Genomic DNA, 18,856 nt, shown 5'->3' on the forward strand with positions numbered 1-18,856 from the left:
TTGCTTATTTATTTATTGAAGTCGGTTCAATTTCTTTTGTTAAAAATATGTTATTCATTTTAAAATGGAAATTGTTGAGATAAATAGGTGCAGTATATATTAATCAAAATATTATCCAACATTTTCGGATGCACTTTTCATCGCCAGTCACAACACGCTACAGAGAAAACTCCATTTTCAGCTAATTCGTGTATTTTCCCGTTATCTAGAAACGCGTGGAAACAGTTCATTCCTCAATTGCTGTGCTAGACGCTTGATTCTTACTGTGTTGAATATGTCAAAAAGTATGTTAATTAAGCTGTTTTCGTGCGTTTCCCACAAGTGGGTACCTTATGATTAGAAACGTAGATAAAACATATGTTGATATAGGATCTTACTATCAAAATTACTGGATGCAGGCTATCGACAATTGTTTTTTTGCAGGAACCTTAATCTATGTATTCATTTCGTTTTTGTAGTAAATGCATTTTTATCCGCAAACTGGCAAAAAGGCTTGTTATTTGAAAAGATCACTTAAGTACCCCCTATGCTGACGTGAATTTTGAATATCATTTATGATTTATGTTTACAGTGCTCGATATCTATCATCTCAAGAGAATTTTCCTTAAATTTTGTATTTCAAATGGCGTTTCGAGTGGAAATACTCTGAGAATGTTGTAGAAGGCTCACGGTAACTTATTTTATCAAAAGTACAAGCTCTGCGGTTGAAATATGATGAAAGATTCGCCTCGCTCTAGTTGAAAAACTCTTGGAAATTGTATCTAAATCCTGAGTTCTGGCCAAAAACGCAATGAATGCCATTGAATCACCATTGTACCCATTTGATATGACTCCAATCGACTTTAACCTCTTTCTAAAACACAAATTATTAGGTGCTTGCATGTGTTTTGATCAGGTATAAACAACTATAAAGGGCGGGATGATTTCTATCAGTGTCGCTTCGTTTTGCCTCTCATCCAGTCGCCTCTACTTTTCGTCAAATACATATTTTAGTTTTTATTTTGTATTATCCCTTTTACACTTTATAACTAAGCGCTGTCTATAGGATTCCGGAAAAGCATCGCAGCTGAAGCAGTAAGGTCACAACGGCTGGATAGAAGATGCTCAAAGACTCGTAGCCATAAATTATTATTAAAGAAATACTCAAGCTTTGAAAAACATCTCTAGTCCGCACGCACACATTTTCGGCACACGCGTCACAAGAGTGTAAGATCACCAAAGGCGGACTGAAGTTGCTACGAATTAACATAGTCTAACGGAATTTAAGCAGAAGCTTGCAGTACAGAGTGAGTGGATACCGAAAGTGGACTGTATTAGCTTAGTTTCTTAGCCGTAGACTATTGGGATCTGGAGTCACCAACAATTGGAAAACCATTCTGTAGAGGGGTACCATGGAAGTTTCGGTTTGGTTTGCCATTCTCATGATCCTTAAAGGCAAACTGGCGGGAGAAGGTATAGGCGATACTCAAAAACAATTTTATTAGAATTATAAGCTGTCCAGACGGGACAACGACCACGTCTATCCCTGTGGTCTTTTCTTTAGGAGGGAGGTCTTACGTTATACGATTAGCACTTACTGGCTACGGACGGTACTGTGATCTGAGGGGTTTCCATCTGTTTTGAATGGTGTTACGAGTGAGATATATAAAAATGGACATCTGGATGATTTCTAGCTATTTGTACCCTCAGTGTCGTTTTGTATCGCCGCCTCTTCTTTCCGTTAAATAAAATAGTTTTTTAAAGTAATTACTAGTTCTTGTAAATATGCTAAATGTAACTTGTAACTGGATAGAGTTTTTAATTATTTCGAGAGAAGTCAACGAACTTTTTGGTATCATCGAATACAGTAAAGGAAAACCGAGATGGAATCTTTTGCCTTTATTATTTTGTGTTCTTTTCCTTTCTCTGCTCGTTTCCGTATCGATTGACGACGAAACCTACTTTCTAGCCGACGGTCCAGGGCATCACGGGAGGCGATAAAAGAACGCGATCTATCCACCAAGAGCAAACAAACAAACAAACGAGGAGAGAGGAGAACAAACGAGGGTCCCCCCTCGGGCCACGGGCGACGACAATGGGGCGACTCCGCGCCAGACTTGCGGGCATCCGATATGCATGACGTAGAAGCGCCGACGCGAAACCGTGCCGCCCCCTCGTCCCCTACGCCGGCCACCATCGCGATCGACCCGATTAAAGGCCGATGGATTTCGAATTTGAATAACCGTAGGAAATGTGGTCGGACGAAGAACGAACTGGGACGCAACAACGGCGAAAAAAAACAAGCGGCCGAATGGGACCGTTACCATTTTCATTTCTCTTTATTCGATCGTCTCTCGCTATTTTCTTTCTGTTTCCTACCGTCTTTTCTATTTTTTTATCGGTATAAATACCGTTATATGGTATAAGAGGGACGGCAAAGTTTCCCCAATATTATCTTAATAAAAACGAAACTAGATCTATAAGAGAATGATGGTGGTAGCATATATCTTCTTCTATATATTAATCGGCTTAGTGAAAATATTGCCTGCCTTCTTAAGGAAAACCTGGGTATCTGGAGGCAGAAAATTTGACACGGCTAAAGTTTATACGGAGGAAGAATTTTTAGGCCTAAAATTTGTGTGTAATAACAGGTAAATTGAAAAGTCCCCGCCCAGACACATATGTTTTTAGTTAGCCCTAACCCTCAAAAGATGCGTGTATAAATTTGACACCTGTCAGATCATTAGTTTGTGAATTATGGCATTTTGAGTGAAGCAACTTTTGTTATTCTGAAAAAAATGGATAAAGAGGAATTATACGTGTTGACAAAATATTGCTTTTTGAAGGGAAAAAAATACAGTTGAAGCAAAAACTTGGCTGGATGCCAAGTTTCGGGACACTGTCCCAGGAATTGAGGTTGAATTGATCAAATCACCATCAAGGATTGGTATGTTAAGTTTAGACGTGGTGAAATGAGCACCGAAGACGGTGAACGCAGTGGACGCCCAAAACACTTTTTACCAACGAAAATATTTTAAAAATCCACAAAATGATTTTGAATGACCACAAATTTAAATTGAATGATATAGCAGACACTCTGAAGATGTCAAATGAACGTGTACATCGTATCATTCATGAATATTTTAGTACGAGAAAGCTCTGTGCAAAGTGGGTGCCGCGTGAGCTCAATTTTGACCAAAAACAACGACGAGTTGATGATTCAGAGCAGTGTTTGTAGATGATCAAGCGTAATAAACCCGAGTTTTTGCATCGATATGTGACAATGGATGGAACATGAGTCCATCATTTCACTCCGAAGTCCAATCGACAGTCATCCGAGTGGACTGCACACGATGAACCCGCTCCAAAGCATGGGAAAACGCAACAGTCGGCTGGCAAGGTTATGGCGCCTGTATTTTGGGATGCGCATGGAATAATTTTCATTGACTACATTGAAAAAGGAAGGACCATCAACAGCGACTATTACATAGCGTTATTGGACCATTTGAAGGACGAAATCGCCGAAAAACGCCCGTATTTGAAAAAATAAAGTGCTGCTTCACCAAGACAATGCACCATGTCACAAGTCAGTGAAAACGATGGCAAAAATCCATGAATTGGGCTTCGATTTTTTTCCTTATCCACCGTATTCTCCAGATCTGGCCCCCAGCGACTATTTCCTGTTCTCAAATCTCAGAAGAATGCTCGCTGGGAACAAATGTTCATCGAATGAAGGAGTGATTGCCGAAACTGAGGCCTATTTTGAAGCAAAAGACTAATCGTACTTCAAAAATGGTACCAAAAAGGTGGAGGGTCGCTATAATCAGTGTATCATATCATGTTCCAATCAATAAATACGCCCAAAACAAGCAACAAGGAATAGCCGTCAGATGGGTGATACGCTGCCAGATCCAACTCTTATACTTTTAAATTTGGCAACGTTGTGTCACTAAAATATCGGCAGGCAATTTTGAACGGAAGACAAATCCTTAAACTTTATATTTGAAACGATATTAAAACCGAATGTGATCGTGCTAACCATTGTTAAACGAAGTTATTTAATTATTTAATTTAGTTATTCCCGTGTTGTTGGAATTATTAAAGAGTTAGGGCAAGTTTGGATAAAGAACGATTAAGAATAGGACGTATGATTACGTAAAATTATATTTGACACTTTTTGTTGAAAGAACAAATTAATGTGTTTGTTTTATCGGAAGGCATATGCTGTGAAAGAAAAATCATAATCGACATACGAAAATTTCATCTACCGTCCAACATACCGTCCGTCATCTTTGTTTACAAAATATTGAAGATTTTGAAATCAGCTTTTGATTTCCGGTAAATAGAGAATAGCCAGGAAAAAACTATTCTTACTTAAGGACTGATATTGATATGGTTCTGGCGACATAGCGTATCATTGTACTAGAGATTATTTTGACGATTTTTCTATAATTTTAGTGAATGTTCGTCGGGTCGGTCAGTCGGTCGAAATGTGTGGCTACCGCTGCGATTATTTGTCAGAACACTCACTACTATTTTTGGAAGGAATTTGCACGAGAACTGAAAAACACTGGTTTAATAATCACTTGTTTATTTCGATATTGAGTGATACATGTGGTCGACGGCAGAATTGACAGGATATTAGGTTAGGTAGAGGAAGTACGGTAGCGCTGTGGAAGTGGTACTATTACAGGGGGATGGAGAAAAAAAAAGAGAGCGAGACGTCGTCGTGATGGTCTTTTATACCCTGGAACTGCATGGTACCAATCCACCGGCATTGCCAACCTTTGTACTTGTTGATGAACACGTGGTGGCCTAAAGGGTCGTGGCGATCGCCACATAACTTCCTTCCTAGTGGAACTGCCGTGGAGCCTACCTATATGTGGTGCAAGTTCCGGAGTGCACCCGCAATCACGCAAACAAACGCTCGGGGACTGCTGATAAGATGGGGATCCCAACCTGAGCGAGGAGTTTTACGGGATCAGCTGCCATCGGAGCTGTAGCAGGACGTCGTTTATCTTGGGGCGCTTAGCTTTGTTTGAGGGTACCTATAAGTATGTTACGTGTCCCGTCTCGTGATGCGAGGGTGTACATGTGTTGATGGTATACATGGTGGGCTTCTGTGGTTTTCGTCCATCACGCTAGTCTCGTGGGATGTCGTCGACCATGTGATGTTGATGGGTTCCGTTCCTCGTGCTATTCTTCCATGTACGTGTCAAGCACCTGTCGAGTGGCTTATGTTGAGTTGATTTACCTGTTAGGCACTTTGATCACGTCGGGGTCACCAATTGTAGGAATGTTCGTCGGGTCGGTCAGTCGGTCGAAATGTGTGGCTGCCGCTGCGATTATTTGTCAGAACACTCACTACTATTTTTGGAAGGAATTTGCACGAGAACTGAAAAACACTGGTTTAATAATCACTTGTTTATTTCGATATTGAGTGATACATGTGGTTGACGGGAGAATGGACAGGACATTAAGTCACGTAAAAGAAGTACGGTAGCGCTGTGGAAGTGGTACTGTTACAAGAGGACGGAGAAAAGAAAAGAGAGCGAGACGTCGTCGTGATGGCCTTTTATACTCCAGAACTGCATGGTACCAATCCACCGGCGTTGCCAACCTTTGTACTTGTTGATGAAAACGTGGTGGCCTAAAGGGTCGTGGCGATCGCCACAATATTAACTGATTAATTTCAGCTTTCTTTAGTAAATGCATTTTTTAACAAAGCACTATCCGAATATTGCAGGTAATAAATACGTTAATTGTGCATCAAGAATTAACTATAACTTAATATCGCTATTGATTAAAATTAACGCATCCATTATTAATTAAGTTATGAAGTTCGAATCGAAGGAATAATTAATATTGGTTGGTTAATACCTCAAAAGATAATATGAACTCATTTAGGTCATAATAGGACAACAATACCGTACGTATTGACTCGAGCCCAGCTCGATTTCTACGTATTTAAATCAAACAAAATTCCACCGTACCATGTAAATTGATAAGGATCTATAAACAAATATTAACCGAAAAGAAAACAAACATTTTTTAAGTCGCCTTTGGCCGGGGACCTGTTAAAATTACATATATTCGGTCGGATATTGGAAAATGGGATCGATATGGAGTCTCAGATCGGACGGGATTGGTAATAAATTGGAATCTTATATAAATCCACTTTGATATGGGGTAGTTCTCGTTGGACATTTTGATTCGACAGATGCTGGTAGCGTTTGATTTGAGGCGACGTTATTTATAACCCGAAATTATCCGATTCGGTAATATTTGATATATTAAAATTGTAGATGGATTTTGGGAGTGTTTTATCGAAATTTTATTTAGAAAAGTAATTTTTTTCTTCATATTTTCAAAGCTTAACACTGTAAGTAGATGATCTTATGAGGATTTATCAAAATTTAAAGGATCTTCAGAGATATAGGTGTGTAGGAATGTTTGTCGGGTCGGTCAGTCGGTCGAAATGTGTGGCTGCCGCTACGATTATTTGTCAGAACACACACTACTATTTTTGGAAGGAATTTGCACGAGAACTGAAAACACCGGTTGAAGAAATACTGTTTGTTTTTAATATTAAATTATACATGTGGTCGACGGGAGAATTGACAGGATATTTGGTTAGGTAGGGGAAGTACGGTAGCGCTGTGGAAGTGGTACTATTACAAGGGGATGGAGAAAAGAAAAGAGAGCGGGACGTCGTCGTGATGGTCTTTTATAGCCTGGAACTGCATGGTACCAATCCACCGGCGTTGTCAACCTTTGTACTTGTTGATGAATTCGTGGTGGCCTAAAGGGTTGTGGCGGTCGCCACAGGTGTTTTTGTCGAAACTACTCATGATATATCAAATTCTACTGAACCGATTTACTTAAAATGTTGTGTGAGCGTTCTCTATATATTCTTCTATCGTATTAAAGCTCGACTGTTTGGAAAAGCGAGATTTTTATTTAGCTTTCTTGCATTTCCAATTTTTTTAATCGCTACATAGTATAAAACAAAGTCGCCTTTTCTGTCCCTATATCCCTATGTGCGCTTAAATCTTTACAACTACGCAACGGATTTTGATGCGGTTTTTTCCAATAGATAGAGTGATTCAAGAGGAAGGTTTATATGTATAATACATGCATAATATACTAAGGCAACATTGCTAATTTTAGAGGTTTCTAACGTGATGTCGTAAATTAACCTATTTTTTAGGCTTATTTAGCAATTAGCAAAAACGCTGCCTAACCCTACGAGTTAGATCAAATTAATGTACTACAGTATTGTACACCATAAAAAGGTCTACAAAAAAGTCCGCGATGGTATATGTTTATCTTTTAGGGATAACCCACATTAACCATTTTTATTGTTTACTTTTTACGTGAGAAAATGGCTTATTTACGAAGCTATTTTAAGCAATACGGCATTAATCCTTATCGAATTAAGTACCTTAAATACAGTGTGCAATTAATATAGATCAATATGGTTCCTTACAGCATGTAAATTAAACAAATATTTTCGGAGATATTACAAATTTAAAATTTGCGTTTAAAAATGTGTAATGTAATAAAAATTGTATGAATTTGGATATTCCAAAGATAGCAGGAAATCTTCATAGTAAGTATAGGGGAAGAGGAATTGTTTTACTCCAAATTTAATGCGTGCAGGCCAAGGGCAGTAATGAATGAACCAAAAATACTGGATCGATTTTAATCATGTTTTCGCCCGAGCGGGCCGCTATGTTTTTATATACAACGTTCATATTTTTTCTGTAGTGTATTTAATTTAGTATCAGCATTGCACCCGTGCGAAGCCGGGGCGGTTCGCTAGTATATTTTAAAGTCTCCTTTTTACCAACAAGGGTTTATCTGCACTGAACCTACTGTTTAACGTGGGCTCCGAACCACGGTCCTCGGCATTAACCCCACCGACTGGCAAGTTATCAACTAAGAAACCATACCAGAAGGCATCAGGTCTTACCTAGAATGGATACCGCCGTGACTGTTGGATTTTATACTCTTGCCTAAGACAATCACAAATATTAAACCTTCACAAACATAAATATACGACCATGCCCCAGCAGGATTAGGATCCGAACCCGCGACCGTCTTGTCGTTTTTACCTCTGCGCCAACCAAGCCGGCTCCAAATTTTTTAATAATAGTAAAAATCCAAATCCTTAAATATCGTTTCGAGCGATCGGTCATAGTTCATCCGAAATATGAGACGTGTTCAAACCTGTTCGGCAGTATACTATTTAGTTTCCGTTCTATACGTGTAGAGTGGGAGACCCTTGCACGGAATACGGTTGTAATTGGGATTTTTATTCAAATACATCCTGACAATCGATTTTTTTTTCGAATTTCTAAACTAGAATATATTCGCTTAATAGATTGCCAACAGTTTCACATATTAAAGGTCAACTTTTTTTCTTTCCGTTTTTTTACACAATACTGACTTGATGTTAGCAAGAAAAAATAATATTTAGAGGTAATGTTATTCATTGATCTTCTATTCTGTGTTTTACATAAGACAATTGTGATGTAATAACTTCTTGATGGTCTCTTTTATTCCAATTAGTGATGATTATAGTCTATTAAAATTTTTTTGTACATACGTCATCAAGATGTTTAATGTATTGCCTATAGCAATTTTTGTGCAATGTATAACTGTAGTTTTTAGATGTACTATAATTTTAAAATAAATTATATTTGATAACATTTTTGTTTAATTATTTTATTTAGATTAGAATTTTGTTGTATATCAAAGCCAAACTGAACTAAAACTCAGAGTTGATGCGGCAACATTGCGACGTTTTGATGTCACAAATTTAAATGACGTATGTACAACATAACTTTGAACGGACTATACATGTAATATAGATATTATAAGATACACGAGCCAATTCTGAAATTCAATACGAAATAAAAGTAATAGATATCGGGTTTTACTGAAGGTGTTGGTCTTTCTGATCTTTTTTTTTATATTATTCGAAATTATACTTTTTATAGTTTTTCTTTGTAACGAATGCAATTTTTGAAATAATATAGATATTATATTAGTTGATTCACAAGGTGCTAAGTGGTCTGAGAGTTCCTTGGAAGTTTGAGTCCAATAAGTCTTAGAATTTTAATCATCCCTGGAACTCCAGTACATATTATATCAAATCCTGATATCAAAATGACCAATTTTAAATCGTTAGAACCAAAACTGACAATTGAGATATGACGTAGCAGCATCATCATAAGTTTCTAAAACTGCTTGAGCTTCGACAGCAGATGAAACAATAAAATTACCGAATTTAACAGTTGTTGTAATAATATTATTGGGTCATTATAAAATAATATTGGCTAGAAGAATGGTTTTCATTAATTGTCAATGAACTCGATAAAAATGAAAATGTGACTGGAAAGCGAGCAATATATTTCCTAAAGAAGACAAAACTCAGAACCTATATCTTTATCCTGGTTACATCCTATATCCTGCTACAAGTGACTAAGACAGAAAACGGCAACGGGATCGCCATTATAGCATTGTAAGTTATGAATGATGTCGGTCCGCATTATCGGCCAGATTTATCATCGCTTGATATTAAATTATAAGCGAGTTCCAGTCAGTTACGAGTGTTGGGACGTTCTACTAGAGAGGCCGAAGATAATTAACCGGAACAATTAAAGTGTCCGTCGCGGAATTTATCGTCGATAGTGCTTGGATCGAAGCGAAGTGGTCGCTCTTACGTGGAAAATTGATTTTTAATGATGATGCACGTGGGATCGGCGAAATGTTAACAACGTCGATGTAATGGAACGGATATTAACCTATTTCTCCTCGGGTTGGCGTTGTAAAACGCCCATTTCCTCGCTATTTTCCGCAAAGAAGGTCAGAAGATACTTTCATATTTATTATCGGGCCCGTAGCGCAGGGAAAGAAATGTCTCCATGTACGATTTTGATGGGTTCGGTACTTTGTGGTTTATTGCGAGGGTAAAATGTTTAGGGCGGGATTTTATATGCTCCTAGTACATATATGTTATGAAAACTTGGAAACAATAAAGTAATTTAAAAAAAAACGACAATAAGACACGACGACAGATTAGTTAAGAAATTAGGTAAAGAAATTATTCTTTTAATCAGCCTAGTGTATTTATTGTTTTTGTAATATACATTTTAGGTCAGAAATATGGATACAAGACTATGCGTAAATAAATATATTCAGGATACACAAATATTTTTAACAAATAAATTGAACCGACTTAAAAAAATAAATAAGGAACTCACTAAAACGTAAAAAAATAATCAAATTAAAATTTTTAACTCAGAAAAAAACATTTCAAAATAAAATACGTACCTAATAATCGTTGTAATAACTAAATAAAAATAAACAAAAACTTATTTAAACTATCTATTACAGGTATTTTATATTCGACTATATACACACCATTTAGCTTAATACCTACCTAAACCTATTTATCTATTTAACTGACCACATCAGTCAGTGAAACAAACTAGATTTGTTTTGTTTGTAACTTAATTTTGTTTATATGTCACAAAATTATATTATTATTTGTGTATTGTTTGGGCACTGAAGTACTTCCGGTTTTTCGTCACATCAGGTCAGCAATAACATTTTGCACCAATATCTGCTTATTTTAGATAAAAAATATGTGAAAACTGTACGTGTCTTTGAATTTCTTCTTGGATTGTTCTTCATCATGACAATGCGAGCTCTCACCACACATCGGCTCAAACGAGAGACTATTTGTGCACTCACAGCATCGAATTGATGGGTCATCCGCCGTACAGCCCTGATTTGGCACCCAATGACTTCTTTTTGTTCCCATCCGTGAAGAATAAACTGTGTGGTTAACGATTCTCATCGCCCGAAGAAGCTGTCGAAGCGGTCAAAAATCATGTTTTGAAGATACCTCATTCGGAATGGAATAAATGCTTTGAAAATTGGTTTAAGCGTATGCAAAAGTGTATCGATCATCGTGGCGAGTACTTTGAAAAACAATAAAAATATATTCGCACCTTAAATATTTGTTTTTTTTTCTATTCCCGAAATATAAATAGTGACCCTCGTATTTATCATTTTAATTAACGTTTTATATTAAATACATCTCTGATCTTATGTTGAGAATACCGTGGAAATAAGTTTTAATGAAATATCCTTTTTAAATGAGTCCTTTTAGTATATTATGGGAGAAATTTAATACATTGTGGTCGAATTTCGACTACAGGGCGGTTACTAATAATAATTCATAGCCCTTGCACGTCGGTTGCTAGTGATATTTTGGGCTTTATTGGAAGTTGGACCTTTAAAATCAAAACTTTCTTCAGAACGTTCTGTTATTCGTGCACAAGCAGTTCTTTTTTATAGTGACTTAAAAATTAAGGAGCTAGGCTAGGAAATGTGAAAATATATTGGGGTAAAACTCTGGAGACGCCACGTCATCCCTGTACCACACCTCCCGCTAGTCCGGGAGTCGAACTCGTTGAATATTTCATCCGGAACCGGTGCAGTTCTTCTTCCTCGGGCATTTCCCGCTGCACCGGGCCACTGCCTGCACCGGAGCGTCGCGCGCGCACCCTTTCACACCCCCGCCCCGAGAAGTTAGCTACGGTGGCGGCAGCATTACGCCAGCCTGGATCGATGGCCTAGTATTGGCTGTGGTAATGGGTCGAGACGGAGGCTTTCTCGTCGCCTTTTCCATCTGGAGGGCAGCGGGTTAGCCGTCGAGGACGTTGGTGCCGGGGAGTGAGTGCGGGCTTCCGGTATAGTGAAGGCGTGACGGCGTCTCGGTGATAGGTGGTAATTAATCCGTATCTTTGTCATTACCCGTCAGGTTATATCACGCAGACACAATTGATGCGAATATGGGTTGGGATTCTCTTTTATTTGGCCTAGTTATTGAGTGTGACAATTGTTTGAGTTTATTCAAAAGAGAACAGGCTCACTGAATATTGTAGAAGGTCGAGGCAATCAATAATATAACTATACTAAGTCAGGGCTGTAGGGTGTTGATGCTGGAACCCTCAAATACCCTTCTTTAATCTGTTGAAGCGAAATAATGGTGACGTCCTAGTGAAAGGTGACGCCCTTACCATTGATGAGTTAAGAATCGATAGTTTCAACAGATGGTACCACTTGTCCAAACGTTATATCGAATAAAATAGTTGTGGTGCCTTATTTAAAATTCTATAGCTAAGAATCTCTGAAACTTTCTGCAAATTCACCATTTTTTTAATCAAAAATATAAATTTCTTCCGTCGTAATACGAAATAGCTCTCCAACTTGTGAAGTCGTTCTCATTGTATTTAGGATATGATTCAATGATTGTCAAATAACCCAAACCAAAGCAAAATATTTGTGGTTGTTTGAAGACCAGTGTCAGATAAATATATTGGTATGTATTGGCGCGGTGGTACCACTTATCCAATCATAATGTCGAGGAAACTTGTTCTTAAGAGTCTCTGCAAGTTCAAATCAAGACATAAATATGTTCAACATATACATTTCTTTCATTATATTCTATTATACTTCTATAAGTTAAGTTAAAAGTAAACACTTATAACACTTCAAGTTCGTGTGGTTTGGTCCGCCTCAATCTTTGTTTTCCTGCGTGTTGACCAGTAGCTCTATTGCTTCCACGTTGCTATGATTAAGTAACACCTTATTTCATATTCTAAGGCGATAACTTCGTAGATCCATTTTATTTAGAAGTCATGCTGTAGTTTCTTATTGATTATGTGACGACAAACTTTTGTAATTAGTCGAAGAACTTTGTTTTGGCAGCGTTGGGTTACTGTCTGTTTGTTAGTTATATTTCCATAGCATAGGTCCAAATAGGCTAGGTAACACATAATTAGTATATGACACCATAATTAACAATTTTAAGGGGAAACTGGACTGAATGCGGTAAAAATACTTAACCTGTTAAAGTACCTGTTTTTATTTTTTTTATAAAGGAGAACTAAATACAGCAACATATACTTCGCACATATATCTCGGTTTTCACACATTAGACATTGAAGGATGTAACAAGTTCACGAATTACGTGTTTCTTCAATTAACAATAAGTTCCCCATAACTCTTTCGAGCGCCATTTTTATTGTTCAGCATTAAACAATGGCGTGGTATTGGCTTGTGAAAAAATACCTCGATAATGCTATAATCTCGATTGTAAGACGTTCACTGTTACAGTCGGTTTAATATCTCGTGTTTCTCACATTAAATCCATCAATGTTCACAGCGGTTAGTTAAATTTGATCAATTATTTCGCGACATCAACTGGTAATTAACCAGAATTGTGTTTGCACATCATTAATACATATGAAGACGTCTCCAAGTGTCTGGGAACTTATTAAAAATAAATATTGTAATTTCTGGTATATGTAGCGTTTTAGTGGCGGAAGGGGGATTACATGGTAATGTGTATGTGTGCGTATGCCTTGGGTAAAGGTCATAAAGAGGCGTGTCGGTTATTACGTCACGCACTAATTTTAATTATACACTGACGATATGTGTGTTATAAAAGGGGCTTGTGTATGAATTAGGTCATTAATTTTCTTGATTGTTTTTAACTAATTATTACATTAGCATTAACTACAATATATATATTTTTATAAAAGAATTTTTTATGGCTTCGAAACTCTTCTAAATTATATTTATTTCCTCTCAGTTCAAAAAAGTTCAAAGGAGTTCACCTTTAATTTTGGACTTAGAGAAATGTGCACCAAGGTAACACTATTATGTTATAAACACTTTTTAATACCCAAATTATCTTCCTAATATCAAAAATTTAAATAGAGAAAATAAATAGGGGGAATATGGAAGATATAGAGAAATTATCAAGGATAGATCCGTTTCACAACAATAATCCATTGGGTTGTCGATCTACTAGACTTTTTGTTCTTGTACTTTTAAGGACAGTCAAAAGATTGTGAGACGTCCAGAAATATTTCATGGCATTATTTCATTTTTTCGAACATCTTTTCAACAACCGCTGTTGCTCACTGTGTACTTGATCGATTGTCGAGTGGTGATTTCGAAATCTAAACTGGAAATCTGTTATTTCTATAAATATTTGTTTAATACGTTTTAACAGCAGTTTCTCAAATAATTTTGATATCGTAGGTAGCAGCGAACTAGGCCTATAAGATCCCACTTGTTCTGCCGGTTTGTCAGGTTTTTTAAGCATAATTATTCGAGCTACCTTAAGACATTCCGGAACATGCTTCAGTCTCAAACTCTTTTAATAACCCAGTTGGAATATCATCGATTCCAGGAGTCTTTTTAGGATTGAGGTTGTTTTCAATTTCTGTGGCAACTTCCATTGGAGAAATCAGGTTTACAGCTACATCAGGCTGATAAGCAAGATTTATATCCACGGTAGATTCTATGTTATTCGGTTGGAATACGTTAGCTAAATGTTCTGCGAATAATTCAGCTTTTCCATCGTTGTGTCGAACCCATTCACTTCGACGATTTCTAATAGCGAGTAATCTTTGTTTATATTCTTTATTTTTCTTTTGATTTGTCTGATTACTAATTATATTAAATATTGTTTCGTCTATAGCAAGGCTTAAAATGAACGTAGCAAAGAGTATTAACAATTATAAAATAGTTTCGTAGAATTTTAATTCCTCATTTGATGGTGAGTTGTTATTCCCCACGTGGGATATAAGACACAGTAGAAAGTATTATCTTTATATGGTTAACAGGGCGATCAATAGTTGATATCAATATTCCATAACCTATTTTTCGTCACTTGGTGATATATTCTTGAACATTCACGTGGAAAAATATATTTTCCTCGAAATTTCACGAACTCCATGACGTACTTGTTGACGAAAATGATGCAAATCCGTGGGCTTCATTCATAAGAATAACACGAAAACTGGCAAGGGATCAGACAAGTTCGAGAAACGGACAGCACCGACCACGACATCGCCGCGAGAGAGTCTTTTTTTGGCTCCGATCGTAACGAGAATGCGCGAGATCACCAGGTCCTGGTGGAGATTGGCGGAGGAGACAGTCGCCGCGTTCGCCTCGTCCAGTCGATACCGGGCGCGTCCGTCAACTCCTTCTGTGATCGCGAGTCGCCTTGTAACGCGGTAAGTCGGGTTCGAACCCAGGTCCACGTCGGAGGGAAGTATCGAAACATCACGGGGAGGTGCCGTGCGGGTGGTTGATGTTAGTTCGGTTGTTCCCAGTGAAGCGACACGGTGGTCGGTGGTTTTTCTTCCATGCTCAGGCGATCGGTAACGTTATAGCCACACTAAAAATAACCATGTGGAGTATCTTTGGTATTTGTTTGGCTTATAAGGTCGTGAATCGTGGGAGTGTCCCGACGTCGACGAGTATCCAGCGTACTGAACGATTTTTTATACTGAGTCATGTCGGATGATGCGGTACTGTTCGCAGAGGGATCATATTTAGATCGTGGGAATTTTTACATGCGTTATTTCATTGGTCTCGTCTCTCTATCTCTGTCTATCGTCCAGACGCAGCGCTAACTTCAAAGCGTTCCATTTGTTTCTATCTTAATAGGTCGCGCAAAGAGTGTTTTCGTTTTCTTTCATGTTTTCCAGGGCACAGTTTAACATACGTGTCGTTTTCATCCGTAATTTGTTGCCATTTTTCTGATAGAAGCAGCCGATGCCTCTTTTGAAGCCCACTTTACACCATTAAGATAATTTTGAAGTCGCAATTGGTAGGCGGGCAGTGCAAAATTCGCGTGGATACACTGAAACTTCCCGGCTAATCTCTCACCATTTTTGCTGAGTCATTAAATATGTGCGTTCATTCCTTTCGATCGATTCAAATTATCACCTGTCTCAATTGCATTAATTACTGACAGCAGAGGGCTGAATTAATAGTTTTGGTCAGTTTTGAAATGCTTATGATGGAGCAGTTCCTTTCTAAACCCACCAAATACTTAGCATCATCGTTCTTGATGTTAATGAGAGCTTTGCAGCCGTGTATGAAGCTTATCCGGGCTTCAGCCACGATCTTTCTCGCACTTTATTGTACGTGATCCACTTTTCATAATCTATAATCATCTGTATCAAAAATGACTCGGTTTAGCTTCATTTCGGTTTTATTTCCCATCAATCTCATGTAAATGGTTCCAATCTGTTATAACCCACGTTTGCTAGATGAAATATGTCTACCTCTGTGTATTTCCTCATTTTTAAACCAATTCTGATGCTGATTTTCCTCACCGTCAATACCACACAATTCTCGATGAACCTGCACTGCATTTGTCCCTCTTGGGATGCAAAAAAGCACAGTTACCTTTCATACGTTATATAGTACGGCTTCCTCGAATTAGCGTGATCGGAGGATATGATAAGTTATGGTAAATTGAAACATTCTTCATCGTCTTATTCGACTTTTTCTCATTTTTTCGCAACATAGCGATCGCCATCTTTTGTTGATCTTACAAAATGTACAGCGAATATTATTATTTCATTTTGAATGGGATATTTATGGTTTTCCGGCAGGGGCAATAATTTTTTTGTTTTATATCATCACAATAGATCCCCGTTTGGTTACTGATTACAGCACGTTACCGAAACTTCCTTTTTCCGTGATTGACGACCAAAGGAACCGCAATTATGTCAGCTTGTAAGCATTTCCCTCGATTTTGAAGTTTTTTCTACGAAATTTCAATCAACGGAAATCTAACTCGAAAGATGCTATATGATACATGATCATCATCATAAGCTTTTACAAGTTTTTTGTATGAGAAACAATGATAATGTTGAGAATATCAGGATCTTATCAGTCTGTTTAAATTTTCATAATATAGCGGGTCTGTGATGAATATTTTGGTATTAATACAATTTTTTATATTATTATTTATATACTGAGACATTGAACTTAAAATTTACTAAGTGTTTTTCTGAGTAGTTTTTTCGTAGTTCTATACCATGAAAGGGTTTGAATATACTCATATCAAATATCAATTAAAGCCATTTCTTTGATGAAACGATAGTTTGTAGGGCTTTGTAATAATTCGAAAGTTATTGTTGATGCTAATAAGATCGAACATAGCCTTTACATATATTAATAGCTGTTTACTATGTCAGAAAAAGAAGGGCAAGCCCAAAAGATCATGATTCTGCATTTGGTAACATCTGCTGCAAGAGTAGTATGAAATTAATTGGAAAATTGTAATTAATGTCATTTAAACCGATATCTAAAATAAAATTTGCCATTATACAAGGACATACATATTAAAATTTACCTAAAAAATCTATTTGAAAAAGCAAATAATCATCTATGAGTAGAGTTTTTTTAATAAAGCATTGTTTTTTTATGATTCATCAATGGTTTAAGTAAAATTGCGAAATTTCGTAAACAGTTACAAGTATTTTAAACAATCTTGGTTCACGTTCATTCCAAATTATCACACTCATTGAGAAAAAATGTGTCGTTTAATAGTGTTAATTAAATCAATTAGGACTTTGGTCGTGTCTTTACCATGTGATAATATATATAATGCGTTATGTGCGTTAAATTTTCATAAAATAAAGGTCACAGTATTGTTTTTATACAATTACACTGTCCAACAAGGTAAAAACTGAATGTTTCTTTCACTTCATGAAATTTATTATTCCGAGTTTTTGTTATATAGTATAGATGCATGTTTATTGTATATGCTAACGACCAGTAAACTGTTTTCTTATTTTTTTAATGACATTTACATTCTAAATTGTCGAAGAAAGACCTAAGAGGTGGTTGGATCTACAACAAAGCAATTGGTGGCTAATGCGATTTCTGTTTTTTGTCTTTTTTCTTGTCAAAGACACTGACATCTTTCTGCAGGACATTACATTGCTGCATCATTGACCTTCGAAGTTCTACCTGCTCTCGTGACAAATCAAGATCTTGAATGAGGCTCAATTCAGAGTCTTTTAATGTTGAGGCTTGGTTGAGTTCTTCGTTTTCCACAGCGTTCCAAACAGGAAATGATGTCTGAATGTGGAATAGGTCGAATTGGTTTTGTTGAAATCTTGCTAGAGACTATTACAGCAAACAGGTACGGCAAAAGCCTATATATATATATATATATATATATATATATATATATATATATATATATATATATATATATATATATATATATTTATACACTACTGTTCAAGAGTTTGAAAATATGAAATGACTATATTAACGTTTAGATAAATGTATATTTTAATTGAATTTTAGCTTCGTCAAAACGACCATTATTTTTAAACACTTGTTCGCAAATTTGACTCATTCCTTTTATTAACATATTTGAGTATTCGGAGTTCGGTGTCTTCCATTCACTTTGAATGTATATTCATTTTTCTATCAAGTTCATTCGATAAGTGGATAGAAAAGAGGTAAGCATTTCTTTGGCTCGTTGGTCTAAGAACTCCTACAGAATTTTGACCAATATCTAGGGTTTTGTTACCTAAACCTACCTAAAGCAATATATTCTACATCAAGTAGTATCACAGCTTGTAACCTTCAAACGGCCTGTCAATCAGTGTATTTAGACTCAGAATTAGAGCTAATCTGAGTTTATCTGGTAACTTTTCATCAGCGGCTGAAAATACATCATCATTTATATTTTAATGTTTGAAATGTTTTTACTGTTGGCGGCGTTATTTATAAAACAACTTCATTATATAGTAATACTTCCAAAATGTTCTCGCATTATCTTTACGCCCTGGTTGATTAAATTAATTCGAACTTCAATGATAATTCTAATTTGTGAACAGTTGAGCATTTTAATATGCTTTAATTGGTTTTTGAAATTGATAATTTCTTCGTACTCTATAGTTTTTAGATAATTACCAATTTCCTTTAATTCTAATCACAGTGTGTCTTGAACGAATTCTTGATT

General features: G+C 36.7%; 1 protein-coding gene across 1 annotated transcript in view; it reads left to right on the forward strand.

Annotated features, from left to right (window-relative positions):
* Positions 1-18,856, forward strand: part of LOC143203743 (uncharacterized) — a 120,054-nt gene that overhangs the window by 92,880 nt on the left and 8,318 nt on the right. The gene's annotated exons all lie outside the window — the stretch shown is intronic.

This window comes from Rhynchophorus ferrugineus, unplaced genomic scaffold, assembly GCF_030347505.1.
Source record: "Rhynchophorus ferrugineus isolate W39M unplaced genomic scaffold, kcgeb_rfMv2 rfM10, whole genome shotgun sequence".
Lineage (NCBI taxonomy): Eukaryota > Metazoa > Arthropoda > Insecta > Coleoptera > Curculionidae > Rhynchophorus > Rhynchophorus ferrugineus.